This window comes from Xenopus laevis, chromosome 2L (assembly GCF_017654675.1).
Source record: "Xenopus laevis strain J_2021 chromosome 2L, Xenopus_laevis_v10.1, whole genome shotgun sequence".
Lineage (NCBI taxonomy): Eukaryota > Metazoa > Chordata > Amphibia > Anura > Pipidae > Xenopus > Xenopus laevis.
This window is the reverse complement of record NC_054373.1, coordinates 7,190,218-7,209,646: the sequence shown is the minus strand read 5'-3', so window position 1 is coordinate 7,209,646 and position 19,429 is coordinate 7,190,218. Positions and strand designations below refer to the sequence as shown.

General features: G+C 40.3%; 1 long non-coding RNA gene across 2 annotated transcripts in view; it reads left to right on the top strand.

The window, feature by feature from the left end:
• LOC121399798 overlaps positions 1–19,429 on the top strand; it is a 25,218-nt gene extending 5,789 nt beyond the window's left edge. The window contains exons 2-3 of one of the 2 annotated variants that reach the window (XR_005965269.1): positions 14,251–14,418; positions 19,341–19,429. This is a non-coding gene — a long non-coding RNA (uncharacterized LOC121399798). The remainder of the gene's footprint in view (positions 1–14,250; positions 14,419–19,340) is intronic. The other variant, XR_005965270.1, reaches the window with a different exon arrangement.

Here is a 19,429-nt window from a genome sequence, read left to right as displayed (position 1 = left end):
TGACTGCATTTTTTGTGGGGTAAAAACACAGAAATATATGTTTACCCCCCAAACCCATATATTTTTGGAAAGTACACATTCTACTGAATCTAAAATGGGTACCCATGCCTTTCTGCTCCAAACTACTGAGTCGCAAGGCTTTCCCAAAGTTGTCGGTTTTGGTGAAATATCTGAAAATTGCCTCAAAGCTTCAACTTCCCAGCACCATATCACCCATGTGTCATTACGTACTAAGAAAAAGCACCCTAAATATGATTGCCAGGGTTCCTCCGAACAGTTTGGTGGCCATTGTTCATAGGTTTACCAAAGTATCTGGCATTTAGAGGCCCCAAAATGAAGTTAGCGCATACAAACAGTCCCGTGGGTAACTTCAGCTAATGAAAAATCAACACATTGACTCCATTTTTGTGGGGTAAAAACACAGAAATATATGTTTACCCCCCAAACCCATACATTTTTGGAAAGTACACATTCTACCGAATCTAAAATGGGTACCCATGCCTTATTGCTCCAAACTACTGAGTCGCAAGGCTTTCCCAAAGTTGTCGGTTTTGGTGAAATATCTGAAAATTGCCTCAAAGCTTCAACTTCCCAGCACCATATCACCCATGTGTCATTACGTACTAAGAAAAAGCACCCTAAATATGATTGCCAGGGTTCCTCCGAACAGTTTGGTGGCCATTGTTCATAGGTTTACCAAAGTATCTGGCATTTAGAGGCCCCAAAATGAAGTTAGCGCATACAAACAGTCCCGTGGGTAACTTCAGCTAATGAAAAATCAACACATTGACTGCATTTTTGTGGGGTAAAAACACAGAAATATATGTTTACCCCCCAAACCCATACATTTTTGGAAAGTACACATTCTACCGAATCTAAAATGGGTACCCATGCCTTATTGCTCCAAACTACTGAGTCGCAAGGCTTTCCCAAAGTTGTCGGTTTTGGTGAAATATCTGAAAATTGCCTCAAAGCTTCAACTTCCCAGCACCATATCACCCATGTGTCATTACGTACTAAGAAAAAGCACCCTAAATATGATTGCCAGGGTTCCTCCGAACAGTTTGGTGGCCATTGTTCATAGGTTTACCAAAGTATCTGGCATTTAGAGGCCCCAAAATGAAGTTAGCGCATACAAACAGTCCCGTGGGTAACTTCAGCTAATGAAAAATCAACACATTGACTGCATTTTTGTGGGGTAAAAACACAGAAATATATGTTTACCCCCCAAACCCATACATTTTTGGAAAGCACACATTCTACCGAATCTAAAATGGGTACCCATGCCTTATTGCTCCAAACTACTGAGTCGCAAGGCTTTCCCAAAGTTGTCGGTTTTGGTGAAATATCTGAAAATTGCCTCAAAGCTTCAACTTCCCAGCACCATATCACCCATGTGTCATTACGTACTAAGAAAAAGCACCCTAAATATGATTGCCAGGGTTCCTCCGAACAGTTTGGTGGCCATTGTTCATAGGTTTACCAAAGTATCTGGCATTTAGAGGCCCCAAAATGAAGTTAGCGCATACAAACAGTCCCGTGGGTAACTTCAGCTAATGAAAAATCAACACATTGACTGCATTTTTGTGGGGTAAAAACACAGAAATATATGTTTACCCCCCAAACCCATACATTTTTGGAAAGTACACATTCTACCGAATCTAAAATGGGTACCCATGCCTTATTGCTCCAAACTACTGAGTCGCAAGGCTTTCCCAAAGTTGTCGGTTTTGGTGAAATATCTGAAAATTGCCTCAAAGCTTCAACTTCCCAGCACCATATCACCCATGTGTCATTACGTACTAAGAAAAAGCACCCTAAATATGATTGCCAGGGTTCCTCCGAACAGTTTGGTGGCCATTGTTCATAGGTTTACCAAAGTATCTGGCATTTAGAGGCCCCAAAATGAAGTTAGCGCATACAAACAGTCCCGTGGGTAACTTCAGCTAATGAAAAATCAACACATTGACTGCATTTTTGTGGGGTAAAAACACAGAAATATGTGTTTACCCCCCAACCCCATATATTTTTGGAAAGTACACATTCTACAGAATCTAAAATGGGTACCCATGCCTTTCTGCTCCAAACTACTGAGTCGCAAGGCTTTGCCAAATTTGGCGGTTTTGGTGAAATATCTGGAAATTGCCTCAAAGCTTCAACTTTCCAGCATCGTATTGTCCATGTATCATTACCAGCATAAAGCATCCTAAATATAAACATATGGGTCTACTAAACAGTTTGATGCCCAATGTGCATAGATATACCAAACTATGTGGCGCACAGAGACCCCCAAATGACAATATGTATAGACATTTTCACGGCTGACGCGCTGGCTGCTGCAATATAACCACCCGGTGTGTGTATTATGCGACATTAGACCACCTAACAGTACAGAGACCCCAGAAAACCATATATTTTCAGAAAGTAAACATTCTGACGAATCCAATATGGGTAAATAAGTGTTTCTACTGCAAACTGCCAAACTGCAAAGCAATGCTGAACATAACGGTTTTTATCAAATTTCTGAAAATCGTCACAAAGCTTGAATTTTACCCCATTATATGCCCCACATTTCGTAACTTATCAGCATGAAACATCCTAAATATGAATGCCAGGGGTCTACTGAACACTTTGATGCCCAATATGCATAGATATACCAAACTATGTGGCGCACAGAGACCCCCAAATGACAATAGTGTATATACAATTTCACAGCTGACGCGCTGGCTGCTGCAATATAAGCACCCGGTGCGTGTATTATGCAACATTAGACCCCCTAACAGTACAGAGACCCCAGAAAACCATATATTTTCAGAAAGTACACATTCTGACGAATTCAATATGGGTAAATAAGTGTTTCTACTGCAAACTGCCAAACTGCAAAGCAATGCTGAACATAATGGTTTTTATCAAATTTCTGAAAATCGTCACAAAGCTTGAATTCTACCCCATTATATGCCCCACATTTCGTAACGTATCAGCATAAAACATCCTAAATATGAACGCCAGGGGTCTACTGAACACTTTGATGCCCAATATGCATAGATATACCAAACTATGTGGCGCACAGAGACCCCCAAATGACAATAGTGTATATACATTTTCACGGCTGACGCGCTGGCTGCTGCAATATGAGCACCTGGTGTGTGTATTATGCGACATTAGACCCCCCTAACAGTACAGAGACCCCAGAAAACCATATATTTTCAGAAAGTACACATTCTGACGAATCCAATATGGGTAAATAAGTGTTTCTACTGCAAACTGCCAAACTGCAAAGCAATGCTGAACATAACGGTTTTTATCAAATTTCTGAAAATCTTCACAAAGCTTGAATTTTACCCCATTATATGCCCCACATTTCGTAATGTATCAGCATAAAACATCCTAAATATTAACGCCAGGGGTCTACTGAACACTTTGATGCCCAATATGCATAGATATACCAAACTATGTGGCGCACAAAGACCCCCAAATGACAATAGTGTATATACATTTTCACGGCTGACGCGCTGGCTGCTGCAATATGAGCACCTGGTGTGTGTATTATGCGACATTAGACCCCCCTAACAGTACAGAGACCCCAGAAAACCATATATTTTCAGAAAGTACACATTCTGACGAATCCAATATGGGTAAATAAGTGTTTCTACTGCAAACTGCCAAACTGCAAAGCAATGCTGAACATAACGGTTTTTATCAAATTTCTGAAAATCGTCACAAAGCTTGAATTTTACCCCATTATATGCCCCACATTTCGTAACGTATCAGCATAAAACATCCTAAATATGAACGCCAGGGGTCTACTGAACACTTTGATGCCCAATATGCATAGATATACCAAACTATGTGGCGCACAGAGACCCCCAAATGACAATAGTGTATATACATTTTCACGGCTGACGCGCTGGCTGCTGCAATATGAGCACCTGGTGTGTGTATTATGCGACATTAGACCCCCATAACAGTACAGAGACCCCAGAAAACCATATATTTTCAGAAAGTACACATTCTGACAAATCCAATATGGGTAAATAAGTGTTTCTACTGCAAACTGCCAAACTGCAAAGCAATGCTGAACGTAACGGTTTTTTATCAAATTTTTGAAAATCGTCACAAAGCTTGAATTCTACCGCATTATATGCCCCACATTTCGTAACATATCAGCATAAAACATCCTAAATATGAACGCCAGGGGTCTACTGAACACTTTGATGCCCAATATGCATAGATATACCAAACTATGTGGCGCACAGAGACCCCCAAATGACAATAGTGTATATACATTTTCACGGCTGACGCGCTGGCTGCTGCAATATGAGCACCTGGTGTGTGTATTATGCGACATTAGACCCCCCTAACAGTACAGAGACCCTAGAAAACCATATATTTTCAGAAAGTACACATTCTGACGAATCCAATATGGGTAAATAAGTGTTTCTACTGCAAACTGCCAAACTGCAAAGCAATGCTGAACATAACGGTTTTTATCAAATTTCTGAAAATCGTCACAAAGCTTGAATTTTACCCCATTATATGCCCCACATTTCGTAACGTATCAGCATAAAACATCCTAAATATGAACGCCAGGGGTCTACTGAACACTTTGATGCCCAATATGCATAGATATACCAAACTATGTGGCGCACAGAGACCCCCAAATGACAATAGTGTATATACATTTTCACGGCTGACGCGCTGGCTGCTGCAATATGAGCACCTGGTGTGTGTATTATGCGACATTAGACCCCCATAACAGTACAGAGACCCCAGAAAACCATATATTTTCAGAAAGTACACATTCTGACGAATCCAATATGGGTAAATAAGTGTTTCTACTGCAAACTGCCAAACTGCAAAGCAATGCTGAACGTAACGGTTTTTATCAAATTTTTGAAAATCGTCACAAAGCTTGAACTCTACCGCATTATATGCCCCACATTTCGTAACGTATCAGCATAAAACATCCTAAATATGAACGCCAGGGGTCTACTGAACAATTTGATGCCCAATATGCATAGATATACCAAACTATGTGGCGCACAGAGACCCCCAAATGGATATATAGTAGATAAAATTTACAAGGTAAAACAAAATAAGGCAGTAAAGAGTGAAATGCAAAAAAATCCAATAAAACCACAAAAATCAATGTTTTTTTTCCAGACTAGTGTTATCGGCCGTCAGAATCACAGTTTGAATATTTTAGCTGGGCCAAACAGGTTATACGGCTAGAAACAAGTGAACACAACATACGCAGAGCTGAAAATGCAATAAAATGGCTAAAAATTCAATAAAATGGCTAAAAATGCACCAAAATACCCAAAATTGCAATATAATCGCCGAAATAACATAAAAAAGATATTGCACAGTACGGTTAGCGAATACGCTATTCGTAATGGCAATAAAACATCTTTTTCAGCCAAAAAAAGAGACGATGCGATAAGAAAAAAAAAAAAAAAAGCCACAATGCCATGTATGTGCGTGTGCGTGTGTACAAATGGTAAATTACATGTTATGTGCGCGTGTGTGCGTGTGCACATGTGTGTAAGTGCAGTGAGTGTAAGTGACCCCCCCAATCCCCAAAAATGTATGTGTAAGTGTGTGTAAGTGTGAATCTAAGTGTGTATTACTGTAATAAGTGTGTGTTGGTGTGTTTGTGTGTGTAATTGTTGCACTAACCTGAAAAAGTCGCTGGAGACTGTTGCACACGATCAGGAAGAGGCCCTGGAAGAAATCTGCGACGTCTTCTGTGTCTCTGTGCTGTGGGGGCGGAGATCTCCGGCGCGGTGTAGGCTGCAGCAGCAGGACACGTAAGTAGCACGTGCCTGCTGCTGTTTTTGGGCCCCTGGGCGATCGCGCCCCAGGGGCCACTCGATCCCCTGCTCTGCTCGTTGTCTAGGGGCAGGGGATCGAGCAGGAACGGAGCGAGCGGCTCTAACAGCCGCTCCTCCGCTTCTGAACCCGGAAGTGCTGCAGAACGTAGAATCTACGTTCTGTGGCATTTCAAGTTACTTTTCCACAGAACGTAGATTCTACGTTCTGTGGCACTTAAAGGGTTAACCCATGTTTGTTATTTATGTTATGTAAACTGCGGGATCCATAACAGACACAGGCCATAAAAATTAACTTAAAGGATAAGTAAACCTTTAAAATAAGTGAATGTAAAATTAATGAGGACGCTATTCTAAGCACTTTTGTAATTTACATTCATTATTTATTTTCTTTTTATTCCAAGATATTAAGGGATACATGTACTGTTAATATGAATGAATTTTGTTACAACAGCGCCACCTGCTGGTCAGTTTCCCACCAGTCTGACCAGCAAGTAGTCAAGGAAGTTGTCAGGAGAAAGAAAGAGGCTGATGTTCTTCTGCTTAGGAAAGATTTGAGAAAGGTTTCTAATTTTATTCCTACTACTACTACTGACTACTTGCTGGTCAGACTGGTGGGAAAATGACCAGCAGGTGGCGCTGTTGTAACAAAATTCATTCATATTAACAGTACATGTATCCCTTAATATCTTGGAATAAAAACAAAATAAATAATGAATGTACATTGCAAAAGTGCTTAGAATAGCCCCCTCATTAATTTTACATTCACTTATTTTAAAGGTTTACTTAATCTTTAAGTTCCATTGTGCAACTAATTCTAACAGAGAGCAGAACGAGTGTAGATTTAAATGTGGTGGCGAAGATGAAAAGGATGCAATGTATAGAACAGTCAACCTTTAGTACATGTTCTATTTAAGGGTAACTAGACCAATTGTATATCAGGTATATTATGCATAGAGAGTGGCAATGACTAATGATCGTTGTGGGACCAGAATGTCAGAGGTTTTATTCCCTATGTCCTCTCCAATCAGAATGGGGTTTTTTTTAACAAAAATACAGCGTTCCCCCCCCCCCCATGTTTCCTAATTGCGATCACCAGGCAGGAATGTTAAGAATTGTTAAATAGTTACTCTGAAACGATGAATTTTGTTATTTATTAAGTCTAAAAACACTAAAAACATTAATACAAAACGTTGGCAACAAAAAGTGGGAGCGGTCATGTAGAAGTCAATGGGAGGTGTCCTTGGCAAAGTTTTAGAGTTTTAGGGGATTTTTTTTTTATTGTAATTGTATTTCTATCATATATGCAATTTTATTCAATCATTTGTGCTGTTTATATTTAGATTCTTTTAATAGTTGGGAGTATGATTTAGAAATAACTAGGTTTCACCAAGGGCTGATAGTGGTGAAGGTCTGTGTTTTTTAGAGTTTTTTTGGTTCAAGTCTCCTTTGTGTCCCAGGATTTGTATAAGGACCCACGAGCCAAAAAGCAAGTTACAGACAAGAAAACACTGCCATATCAGCCATTCATCCATTGTTTCAGTAAAAGCGCTACCCAATATGTTGGTGCTCTAAAAATACATGTTAATAATAACTAATAACTGCAGCCTCTCTGAAACAGAGCAAATATACATTCTCCCCAAATCTTACTCTACCCCTATGCCCCCCAGTAAATTCTTTGGTGCCCTGTACTACAGGCACTTTTGGGGAGCACTGCTTTAGGCACCTCTGGATCATGTGATCAGCCAGCAATGGAATGCAAATGTAGGGGGTAAGGTTTTAGCAATCTTAATCAGGTTGGGCCTTTAGTTGGCCAAAACCCTCTTGGGGACATACCTGATATACCATGCAACTCTTGTATTTCTGATGTGAGGGTGAGTTGATTCAGTGTTTGGTCATGGATGTGTCAGGATTCACTAGTTGATAAAAAGAGCTGACAACACATGTTCCGTCTCTTTTGATCTCCACTTTTTGGAGGAGGTGGTGTGATGAAGGCCTGGGATAGGTTTTAGTAGGAGTAGTAAGTGCAAGGATAGTGAGAGGCAGGATCAGGGTAGTTAGTAGAGCAGCCAGAGGCTCCAACGAGGAGGCTAAACCAGGTATTCAGAGGACAAGAACACAGGAAACAAGGAAAACAGGAAAGAGGTTAGATCACAAGAAGAGTTCAATGATCCAGCATAGATGAGGATTTGTAGGAAGCCTTATATAGACAGGTAATAAGACAATTACCTGCAGATACAACTTATACAATTGCTGCTCAGTAAAGGGAGATCAAACAAAATTCACTGGCACACAGGTACTGCTAGCAGGGTAACCCTTGCTGATGTATTAAATGATTTGCAGCATGCGAGTGCAACTCGATTGCTCAGTAAAGGCAGCCACAGGCAGAGGGGAGATAAATAAGAAAAATCATAACCAAGCACTCCCAAAGTCTCCAAAACAAGCTGTACTGGGAGTTGAGACCAGTCTGGTCAGATTAAGGCAGCGGTGCCTAAAAGGTAGATCGGGATCTACCAGTTGACCTTTAGCTGGTGATCAGTAGATCTCAAGACTCTGTCAACAAACAGCTTATTTAAATCACTCTCCTGTTTCATGCTTTTCATTCAGATATTTATTACATTAAGGCTACATAAGAAATAGAGGTTTAATCTAACACTATATATGTTTATTCTCATAAATCAATATTTAAATAATATATTCCATGGAACAGAATGCTAACAATACTTTTATGGCTGTAGATCCTAATGGGACAACATCACTAGACGTATACCTCGGATTAGAAAAGTATGGGCACTCCTGGATTAAGGTAATCCATCTGGGGTAACTGAGATCTAAGTATCCCTAAAAACCTGTTACACAAGTATAAAAAAGCGCCAAATACTTTTCACAAGTGTAGAGACCCTGAGATTTGGGTGTATTTATCTCAGGCATTTCACTTGGTAAAGGACACCTAAGGGCTCTTTAGTTAACTCAGGCAGCTATGTCCCTTGCTGGGTCCACATTAGTTCATGGAGTTTGTCCACTAGATGGCACTGTTTGTCAATATAAAAGGGTTTAGCACCATGCGGTCTGGGTCTGTCCTGGGACTTTGCCTCACTGAGAGGTACTACAGGTCCAGGTCTGCCGGGAAAGTTAGTTAAGTGTAAGATAGTGATAGTAATACAGTAATAGTCGCTCTAGGAGTGAAAGTCAGCACCGGGTAGCTAGTGAGCAGATGTGGCTCCAACGAGAAGAAATAGTAGGGTTAGGACCCCGTGGTATTTGAACCACTAGAGCAGGGACTACAGAGTTGAGGACCAGATAGGATACTAAGACCCAAGACCCCAGGCTGGATACAGTGGGTGAGGTAAGGACCAAGTCCGGTGCCAAGATACAAGACCCCAGTCTTAATACACAGCAAAAGCTACACTTACGGGTGCGCTACACAAGCAAACATTTTTGTCCTAAAAATAAACCACTTGCCGCAATATTATTTTTAGGCTAAATAACGGTTAGACTAATTCTGACCAAATGTTTTTGTGCTCAGAGGTGTTGGCCTTCAGTTCCTGGCTCTATGGCAATTATGTTGTGGGAATGACGTGGGAGAGGCCAAATCATTTGGGAGAAGTTTGTTAGAAATAGAAATGAAAGAGTTATAAAAACAGGCGGCCAAGTTGGTATTGGAGACGGCACAACATGATTACGCACCCCCGCTAGTTACACCACTGTATAGTGCCAAATGGTACTGATCACTAGCCACTCTGGTTGTTCCTTCCCAGGATTCCTGCACAGTAGTTATTAAAGGGAAACTAAAGCTTAACTACAGAAGTAGGGCAGAGACACTGCACCTTATGTTTTGGGTTTCAGTACCAGCCCATGATACTTACAGCCAATTGCAGTGCAGATCTGTGCCCCTGACGATACTCCCCAGTAGCTCCCCATCTTCTTTTCATTGCACATGCTCTGTGCTGCTGTCACTTACCTGAGCTTAGGGACCCACTCACAATATATATATATATATATATATATATATATAGTTTATACAGAGGTATGGAATCCATTATACAGAAACCCGTTAACCAGAAAGCTTCAAATTTATAGAAAGGCTGTCTCCGATAGAAAGGGATATCACCCCGTGTATATATTAGATTATTGATAGGTGTGTTCCCCCTTTCCTTTGGGTAACTATTGATGGAAGAGTAGGTTAAAAATAAAAGTGGTTAGAGAAGGTGTCTTTCCTATAAAACAAGGTGTATTCCAGGAATAAAGCGCCTCCACCTTCTGTGCAGATTGCCTACTTACAAACCACTGCTGTGGTATTATGCATGTAGAGAGAAGCCCTTTCTGGTTCCTCCTCCGGAGTCGCCGCTCCTTCCAGGTTCCAGACCAAGAATAGAACCAATAATAGAGTAATAACGTTTTTATTAAATAGCTGCTGAGTTTCAGGTTTACATTGTCCTCTTAGTGACTTATAACCCTGTCTGGTCATTGTTCAACAGCATATACTCCCAATAAGAGTATGGAATGTCAAGTGCTTTTGTCTCTCTCTCTCGCATTGCATCTCATGTGTGTATGTACAGATATCACAACACAGTGTGTACTGGAATGCACCCTAGGCTTATACTCGAGTCAATAAGGTTTCCCAGTTTTTGTAGGTAAAATTAGGTACCTCGGCTTATACTCGGGTCGGCTTATACACGAGTATATACGGTAATCTAGGAGACTGACATTTTTAACCAATTGCATTCGTAAGCAATATATGTTTTATTGTCTCCCATAGACTCCAAATTATCCAAATTTTTAAAAATTATTTCCTTTTTCACTGTAGTATTAGAACAGTACATTGTACTTGATTCCAATTTAGATATAATTAATCCTGATTGGAAGCAAAACCAGTCTATTGAGTTTATTTAATGTTTATATGATTTTCCAGTAGACTTAAGGTCCCCATAGACACAAAGATTTTTCTTGCCGAACGACCGGTTTTAGCGAAGTCCGACCAATCTGTCAAATTATAGTGAAGTTAGTGGGATTCGAACGATCGTACATCTTACAATTTTTGGTCCGACATCTGTTAGAAAATGGATTGCCCAGGTTAAAAAATCTTTATCGGTCCCAGTGCAATCTATCTATGTTTGCAGGGCCAAGCAGGCAGCTCCCCTTCAGTTTTGCTGGCAACATCGCCTGAAATGGTCTTTTTAGTTGATGGACACATCATACATTTAAACGATCATTTCGAGATAATAGTGGTCTCACAATAACGATTGGATTAAAAATCTTTACATCTATGGCCAGCTTTAAGGTATGAAGATCCAAATTGCGGACAGATCCATTATCCAGAAAACCCCAGGTCCTGAGCATTATGAATAACCAGTCCTATACCTGTACAATATAAGGCTGATAATTTGACATTATCCCTAAAATTATCTTCTCATCAGTTGCCCAGAGCACAATGAGCATGTGCAGTGCCGCTGACACTTCTGAGAAATAGAGATGCTGAACCTTTAGGCTGGTGCAATAAGTTTATAAAATATATAATACACAAAAGCCATGAATATCTTGTAAATTATATCCTTATAATACACAAAAGCCATGAATATCTTGTAAATTATATCCTTATAATACACAAAAGCCATGAATATCTTGTAAATTATATCCTTATAAACGGTGAGTTGTGATGTCATCAGTTATAAACGGTGAGTTCTAATGTCATTTCTGTCACATGACTCAGTGAAACTTGTGTATTATAATAAATAAATAAAATATGAGGATATTAGAAGTCACCTTGGAGTTCCATGACCTGTATAAAAGCCTTGTGCTTTTATATGGTCATGGAACTCCTCGATGACTTATAATAGCCTTATATTTTACAATAGGGAGTACTTTATTCACTATATAAAATATAGCATGTCTAGTCAAATTAATTTTTATAATTTAGTTTTCCTTTAACTGCCCTACTATGTGGGAGCCTTGGAATACAACTGGTTAACCAAAGGTTTACTCTATACATGCCCCCCCCCGTACACACACACACTGCCCCCTAAAACACCAGCTGCTCCTATACAAACATGCACATCTACCCCCTCGAAACTCAGCAGCAACACAGGGGTTGTTATGTACCAGCACTCGGCATAAATGAGTCACTAAGACTACAGAGTGAATCAGTAACACTAACCAACCATCATTAACCTTCCCAAATAATGTCAAGCTACTCATTAATAGTCCTTGTCTCCTGTCTCCTTCCATAATGATTTTCCAGTCTCTTGTCCCTAATTGCTCCTCCACCCATGCTAAACAGTCATCAGCACCTTATCCACCAGGGATTTAGTGCCCAACTGTCTGGGTCTCTCATTGCTGTTATCTTTCTTTTTTTGTTATTAATTTTGTAACCCAGGTGACAAAACATCATGAATCCTGACATGGGCTCAGTCCTTACGATATGTATTAAATGTCATTAGTGCTGTCCCAGCATCCCCCACTCCTGACTGTCACTTCTGCTGCCAACATTTAAGTGCAAGGTCCCTATAGTTCCCAGTTTAAGACAGGGAGCCTCAGTGCCTCACCTCTGGTCCAAATCGTACTACACTCCTCCATTGAGTGTGTACAGGTACGGGTTATGCTATCCAGTAACCTGTTATCCAGAAAGCTCTGAATTACTGGAAGGCTGTCTCCCATAGACTTAATTTTAATCAAATAATTCCGATTTTTAGAATTGATTTTTGTACTTGATCCCACCTAAAATATAATGAATCCATAGTATAGGAAAAACAATCGTATTGGGCTTATTTAATCTTTTAATTAATTTTATGTAGACTTAGGGGGTTATTTATTAAAATCCGAATGCCAAAACCTCGAATTTTTGTTTTACTATAAAATCAAAACTTGAATTTTTCATGATTTATTATACCCCAAGGATGGAAAAAGTCAGAATCCAATCCAGCATCTCAGACCTGTCGAGGTTGTATATAAGTTAGGGATGCACCAAATCCACTATTTTGGATTCGGCCAAACCCCAAATCCTCGCAAAAGATTTAGCCAAATACTGAACCGAATCTGAAGGGGGAAACATTATTTCCTTGTTTTGTGACAAAAAGTCACGCGATTTCCCTCCCTGCCCCTAACTTGCTTAGGTAAATTAGGATTCGGTTCGGCCAGGCAAAAGAATTCGACAAAATCCGAATCCTGCTGAAAAAGGCCGAACACTGGCTGAATCCCAAACCGAATCCTGGATTTGGTGCATCCCTAATATAAGTCAATGGAAGAAGTCACGAAAATATCCTGATCTGTGCTGGAAAAATATGTACTTTTCGTATGATTTTAAAAATGTTTTCGTGTTTTTTTCCAAAATTGAAAGCCCTGTGGATTTTTATTGTGTATCTGTTTAAAATATCTAGAAACACTGTGATTACCATCACCCTTTTGTTCTACATTCCCTATTCATTTTTCCAATTTATTGAAGCCCACAGGGGCATTCCAAGCAATACTGTATATAACATTCTTCGCCATATTAATTGGTGAAAAAGCATATTCTGGAGATAAAAAATATAACTAATCCTTATACACCAATGTTCATGGTCTGTGTTTAAAGGGCAACTAAACTCAAAAGTCTGGTGACACACTTCACACACACACATGTATGGCTACTCATATGGTATTCATTCATTTATTCATTCATGCAGCCCTTTTCTATTGTCCTGTGTATTTGAAGATGACCTTAAAAGGATGAAAAGATGGGAAGCCAAAATCAGACTAAGAACTTACCTGTACCCCTGCTCTTTTGACTGTTACCCCCACTTGTATTTTTCCTGCCTCCTTTAAGGCCTCTCTATTAAAGTGTTTGGTCTAAGGATACGTATTGGAAACATCAATAAAGTAATGATTTTCTATTTCCCACTGATGCTCTGTGTTCAAAGACTTTTTCTGAGGCAGGGATCCCCAGTCTTTTTTACCCACGAGCCACAGTTAAATGTAAAAAGAGTTGGGGAGCTACACAAGCATGACAAATAAGGGCTGTGATTGGCTATTTGGTAGCCTCTATGTGGACTGGTAGCCTACAGGAGACTCTGTTTGGCAGTACATATGGTTTTTATACAACTAAAACTTGTCTCCAAGTCTGGAATTCAAAAATAAACTCCTGCTTTGAGGCCACTGGGAGCAACATGTTCCTCCTAAGCCATTAGTTGGGGACCACTGATCTAAAGGTATAAATAGAAACTGTGATATAAAATGACACGTGATATACTGAGTTCTGTAAAATGTTAACTTGACATTAGCACTGGTGTGTATGATTTATGAGTGCAAGTAAGTGACCTTTATGTACCTTTGCTCAGTTTAGCATTTAGGGATTATTGCACTTTGCTGTGAAATTTGGTATGTTGCCTTATTATACATCTCCTATTCAAGTAAATACAATTTTGTTTTTTACATATGTCTGATGCAGGGTGATGCTATGACCCAAAATTATACATAAAGTAAACATGGAGGATATATAAGGGAAAGGACTCCTCTAAGCCACACCTCCTCTAAAGAAAGCACCCAATGGCATGAAACGCACAAGGAGTATGGGGACCACGTGGCACTAAGATGTACCTGTATGTCGTTTGGTATGGTATGCACAATTCTGATTTATTTGTGTTTTTTGCATGTAACACTGCTAATTTGTTTACTTGTACTGTTGTACAATATTGTGTATTCAGAGATTTGGCAGTGAATAACACACAATAGACTTCTTTCTTTCTTTATTTCTTTCAAATAGTTATTTAATTCATAAATTCAATCACGAAACAAAAAGTGGCAGGTATTTAGGACAAGAAAGGGCATTTTGCCAGGGTATCCAGTCTATAGAATTATGTATATAACATGTTTTTATTGTTTTTGTATATTTCAAAATATTTTGGGGTGTCTGTTGTGGGTGCTGTTGAATTAAAACTCCAACGTTCAACTGTTAGGGCAGTGATTCTTATCATCTATGGGTCCAGATCCAAAATTGGGCACCTGTGCTGATTAAGCAATGAATCCAGCACCACACTAGGGGTTCCCAAATAAATCCCGTATCTGTTAAGCCATGTTTATTAACAATAATAAACATGGGATCCGCTCACCATTCCCAGTTTATGGCCCAGGTGCATCCAGCCCCGGACCTGGTGCTTATACTTTGGAGCGGTTGAATCTCCCCACACTTGAAGGTAAATGAATCATCCGTTAAGGATCTTACCCAGTTGGTGTTGTGACCCAGGTGCTGCCGCCCTGAGTCCGTCACTAAGAAGAGCGTATCCACTGCACACTCTGATCGTTGTAGTGGCGCACTCTAGGGTCCTCTCCAAAGAATTGCTTAATTCCAGATTATAAGTAAAAAATAGTTACTTTATTGATACATCTTGCTACACTGATAAAAACAGCATCCGAGATCTGATGCATTTCGTGTCACTGCACTTCCTCAGAGACCTCCTCAGAGGAAGTGCAGTGACATGAAATGCATCAGACCTCGGATGCTGTTTTCATCGGCGTATCAAGATGTCCCCTGTGCTGATTAGACTGGGGCCCCATGATCCATTAGGCACAAAACACGTCAGGCTCTCTATGTCCTAATAAAATATTGTTTTTACTTTTATAATTATTTCATTTTTTCTTGGGGTATTATCTTGCTATTTAATTAAGGCCCCTGTGATCCCATCTAATACAGTGACATGTCCTTTTGCAATAGACAACAGGAATTCAAAGGACACAAGGAATGAATTCTATATTACATTTTAGGTCCTGAGGTGAAATCCCAGAATAAATGTCCTAAACATAGACACAGCTTGGATTTTGTGGTGGCGGATAAGAGCAGTTTCCCAGCACTGGATTTCTACAAAATTGTAGGCTCAGCCCAGAATCCTTATTATTGTTGGTCAGGAGCTTGTTTATATGCAGTTCTGAATACGGGAAGAAGATGCAAAAACTGGAGGCTGTTGGATTATTTATATTCTGCTTGGGTTTTCCGGAAAGCTCAGAGGTGGCAAAATAAACTACAACAGCATACAGGGGCTCCTGTCATAAGCAAGTGGTGAGTACAAGGGGGGTCTGTTTCTCCCCCAACAAGTGCCTCCCCCAGTCCAACACTCATAGACACAATGCTGCTGTGTTTAATAGAAACACCCAGGTCTTAGTCTGCGCCTATGGGTGCTCAGCTCATTTGATGCACTTTGCACATTGTCCTGCCTATTGTAATTAAGGCCCTTAATTTTCTGTACACACACTAACTAGACCTCCATTCTGTGCTCTCAGAGAAGGAATAAACTGTCCACACCTTAGGGTGCACTTACTAAGGGGCCGATTCACTAAATTCGAGTGAAGGATTCGAAGTAAAAAAACTTCGAATTTCGAAGCATTTTTTGGGCTACTTCGACCATCGAATGGGCTACTTCGACCTTCGACTACGAATCGAAGGATTCGAACTAAAAATCGTTCAACTATTCGACCATTCGATAGTCGAAGTACTGTCTCTTTAAAAAAAACTTCGACCCCCTAGTTCGGCAGCTAAAAGCTACCGAAGTCAATGTTAGCCTATGGGGAAGGTCCCCATAGGCTTGCCTAAGTTTTTTTGATCAAAGGATATTCCTTCAATTGTTGGATTAAAATCCTTTGAATCGAACGATTCGAAGGATTTAATCGTTCGATCGAAGGAATTATCCTTCGATCGTACGATCGCAGAATTTGCGCTAAATCCTTCGACTTCGATATTCGAAGTCGAAGGATTTTAGTTCCTAGTCGAATATCGAGGGTTAATTAACCCTCGATATTCGACCCTTGATGAATTGGCCCCTTCTAAGTGTTGGTGCAAAGTGCAAACAATCGCATGGCACGGCCATGTTTCTGTACTTGTCTGCATTCAACAACACTGTATTTATAGGTGCCGCTAACAACATTTAGGGGTGTATTTATCATGCTGTAAAAAAAGTGGATTGAAGCATTACTGGTGATATTGCTCAAAGCAACCAATCAGATCCTTGCTTTTGTTTTCCAACTATGGAGACCTAATTGCTGATTGGTAGCTATGGGCAACATCACCGATAAATGCTTCAAGCTACTTTTTACACAGCATGATAAATAGGCCCCTTAGAGGATGGTCCTTAAAGGAGAACTAAAGTAGGTAGAAATGTTGTACATGATGTTTTGTACTTCTGTACCAGCCCAAGGCAACCACAACCAACGCAGCCAGTAAAGATCTGTGTCTCCAAAGATGCCCCAGTAGCTCCCCATCTTCTTTTCTGCTGATTCACTGCACATGCTCTGTGCTACTGTCACTTACTGAACTTAGGGAGCCACTCACAATATACAGTACACATAGAATAGAAATGTCACAATATAAGGCTGATTAGTAATTAATACACATAATTACTACATGGCAGCACAGAAACCAGTGCAATTAGCATCAGAATTTAATAATCAGCAAACCTGTAACATCATCTTATATTACAGCCAGGGAAGCTCATTTTCTGCTGGATAATTAGTGACGAGCCCTAAGTTTAGCTTCTCAACAGCCAATCAGAGCCCACTGAGCATGTGAGTGTCACAGACACTTTCCAAGATGGTGACCCCCTGTGACAAGTTTGAAGTCCTGGATCATTGCTGCTATTGACAAGCTCAAACTTTAGCCTTGTGCAGTAAGTGCAGTATATGAAAAATTGCATTTTTAGCCATATTTCTTTTAAGGGTTTATTTCTCCTTTAAGAACTTACACCCCCAGTACGTCTCTGAGCATTCCAGAACCCAAGCAGAATTTAAATAATCCAACAACCTCAAGCTCTACAGTTGAACCATAAGAAAGTGAGACAGTTATACAGAAGAAGCTTTGTATATTCACCATAAGGTCACCACCTGTGCTGTTTTTGCCCAGCCTCTGTTCTAAAATATTAATACCATAAGGAATCCAGCCAAGATGGAAAATAATCCAGCTTCCTTCAATTTACTGTTTCTTGGCTACAGTCTGCTGCCCGCAGGTCAAATATTTGTGGAGAAATTCAAAAACCCTGATATAAACTTCTCCATAGAAACCTGCACCTGACCCAAGCCCTCTCCTGACGTGCGCAGCCTGAATGAGGGTCCCCGGGTATCGGACACAATATAATAGATAGGAGGTATGCATTAGTTCAGCATAGTGTCATAAATATTTCAAACTAAATGCCTTTACTAAATGACTTGACAAAAGTAATGATGGGTACCAGTGTCGGACTGGCCACCGGGATACGAGGAAAAGTCCCGGTGGGCCCAGGTGTCAGTGGCCCCTCATGCTGCTAAATATTTGGCCTATTTCATGGCCATTCCCTATTTCTATGAGAACAGAGAGGCTAAATAGAGGGAAAAACAGAGTATAGTATGTAAGAAAAGAGACTAGAAGAATAGAGGTTGAGTGAGGAGAGTATGAAAAATAGTACTGAGAGTGGGCCCCTTGTCTAAGATTAATTGGTGGGCCCCTGGTCAAAGGTTTTTGGGTGGGCCCCTGGTGTCCTAGTCTGACACTGATGGGTACAATTTTCAGCAGAGTGGTGTTAGAGCCCGGTTCCCAGCCACTGAACTCTAACACCCCGTTGGCCAGAATGGTGTTCATGGTGGAATTCATTCTGATCAACTGATACACATACTATATATCCAAGTTATTCCATAAAAATACAGTAAATCAGTGATGCAACTGCCACATCAGGTTTAGTTCTGTAAATTCCCTGTAAATCATGACCTGCTACTCCCTACATTCCCCACCTTGCCGCACATCCCACTATCTCTTTATAAAGAAATGAAGGTTTCAACATTTTGCTTCACTGGAATTTTTTTTTTCCAGTTCTCACATGCTCATTATTTATGAATATCTACCTGAAACTGACCGTTTTGGCTCATTGCCTTCAGCAGATCTAACCTGTCAGTGCCAGTAAGGATAAAACATATGGTTCCTTCCACTGAACTGAATGGCAATATACATTTTATTAGACATAAAGATGGATATGAGAAAACTATGAATTCAGAATAAACACATTCAATATTCATGCTGTGTGATGTACTGGGGGAAAACCTCTGTAATCTTTGTTACTGTGAAAGAACAAAAGCAGCTTTATATCCAGTACTTTAACTTGCCCTTGAATCAGCTTATGAAATAGCCAGAGAATGTTGCTCAGTGTGTGAGAGAATCATTTATGGTTATCGCTCCAATAGATAAGAAATAACAAACTTGTGTTTCATGTAGTCAGTCTGTGTGTGCCAGATGGGGAGGTATTTATAGCAAGTCAATCATTGCGCCCAACGTGGACTCGCCAAACACGGCAACCCCCCCTACTAAAACCTGTAGCGCCTGCCATAGGGATTTTGTTTACTACTTAAAGCAATGGGAATGGGTTACAGGTAGAGAAGGGTGTTTGACCATTGCAAGTTTGATGACCAAAATGCTCCATGTGCTGTTGACCTTTAGGGCTCTAAAGCAAAAGGAATTACTGACAATTGGCTACCACTGAAAGTTTACAAGTCTTTTGCTTGCACCATCTATTCCCCCACACCATGCAGGGCCACCATCAGGGAGGCACATGGGGTACTGTTGTACCGGGCCTAAAAGCTGTGCCGAAGAGCCGAAGTCCTGGAGAGCTGAAGTTCTG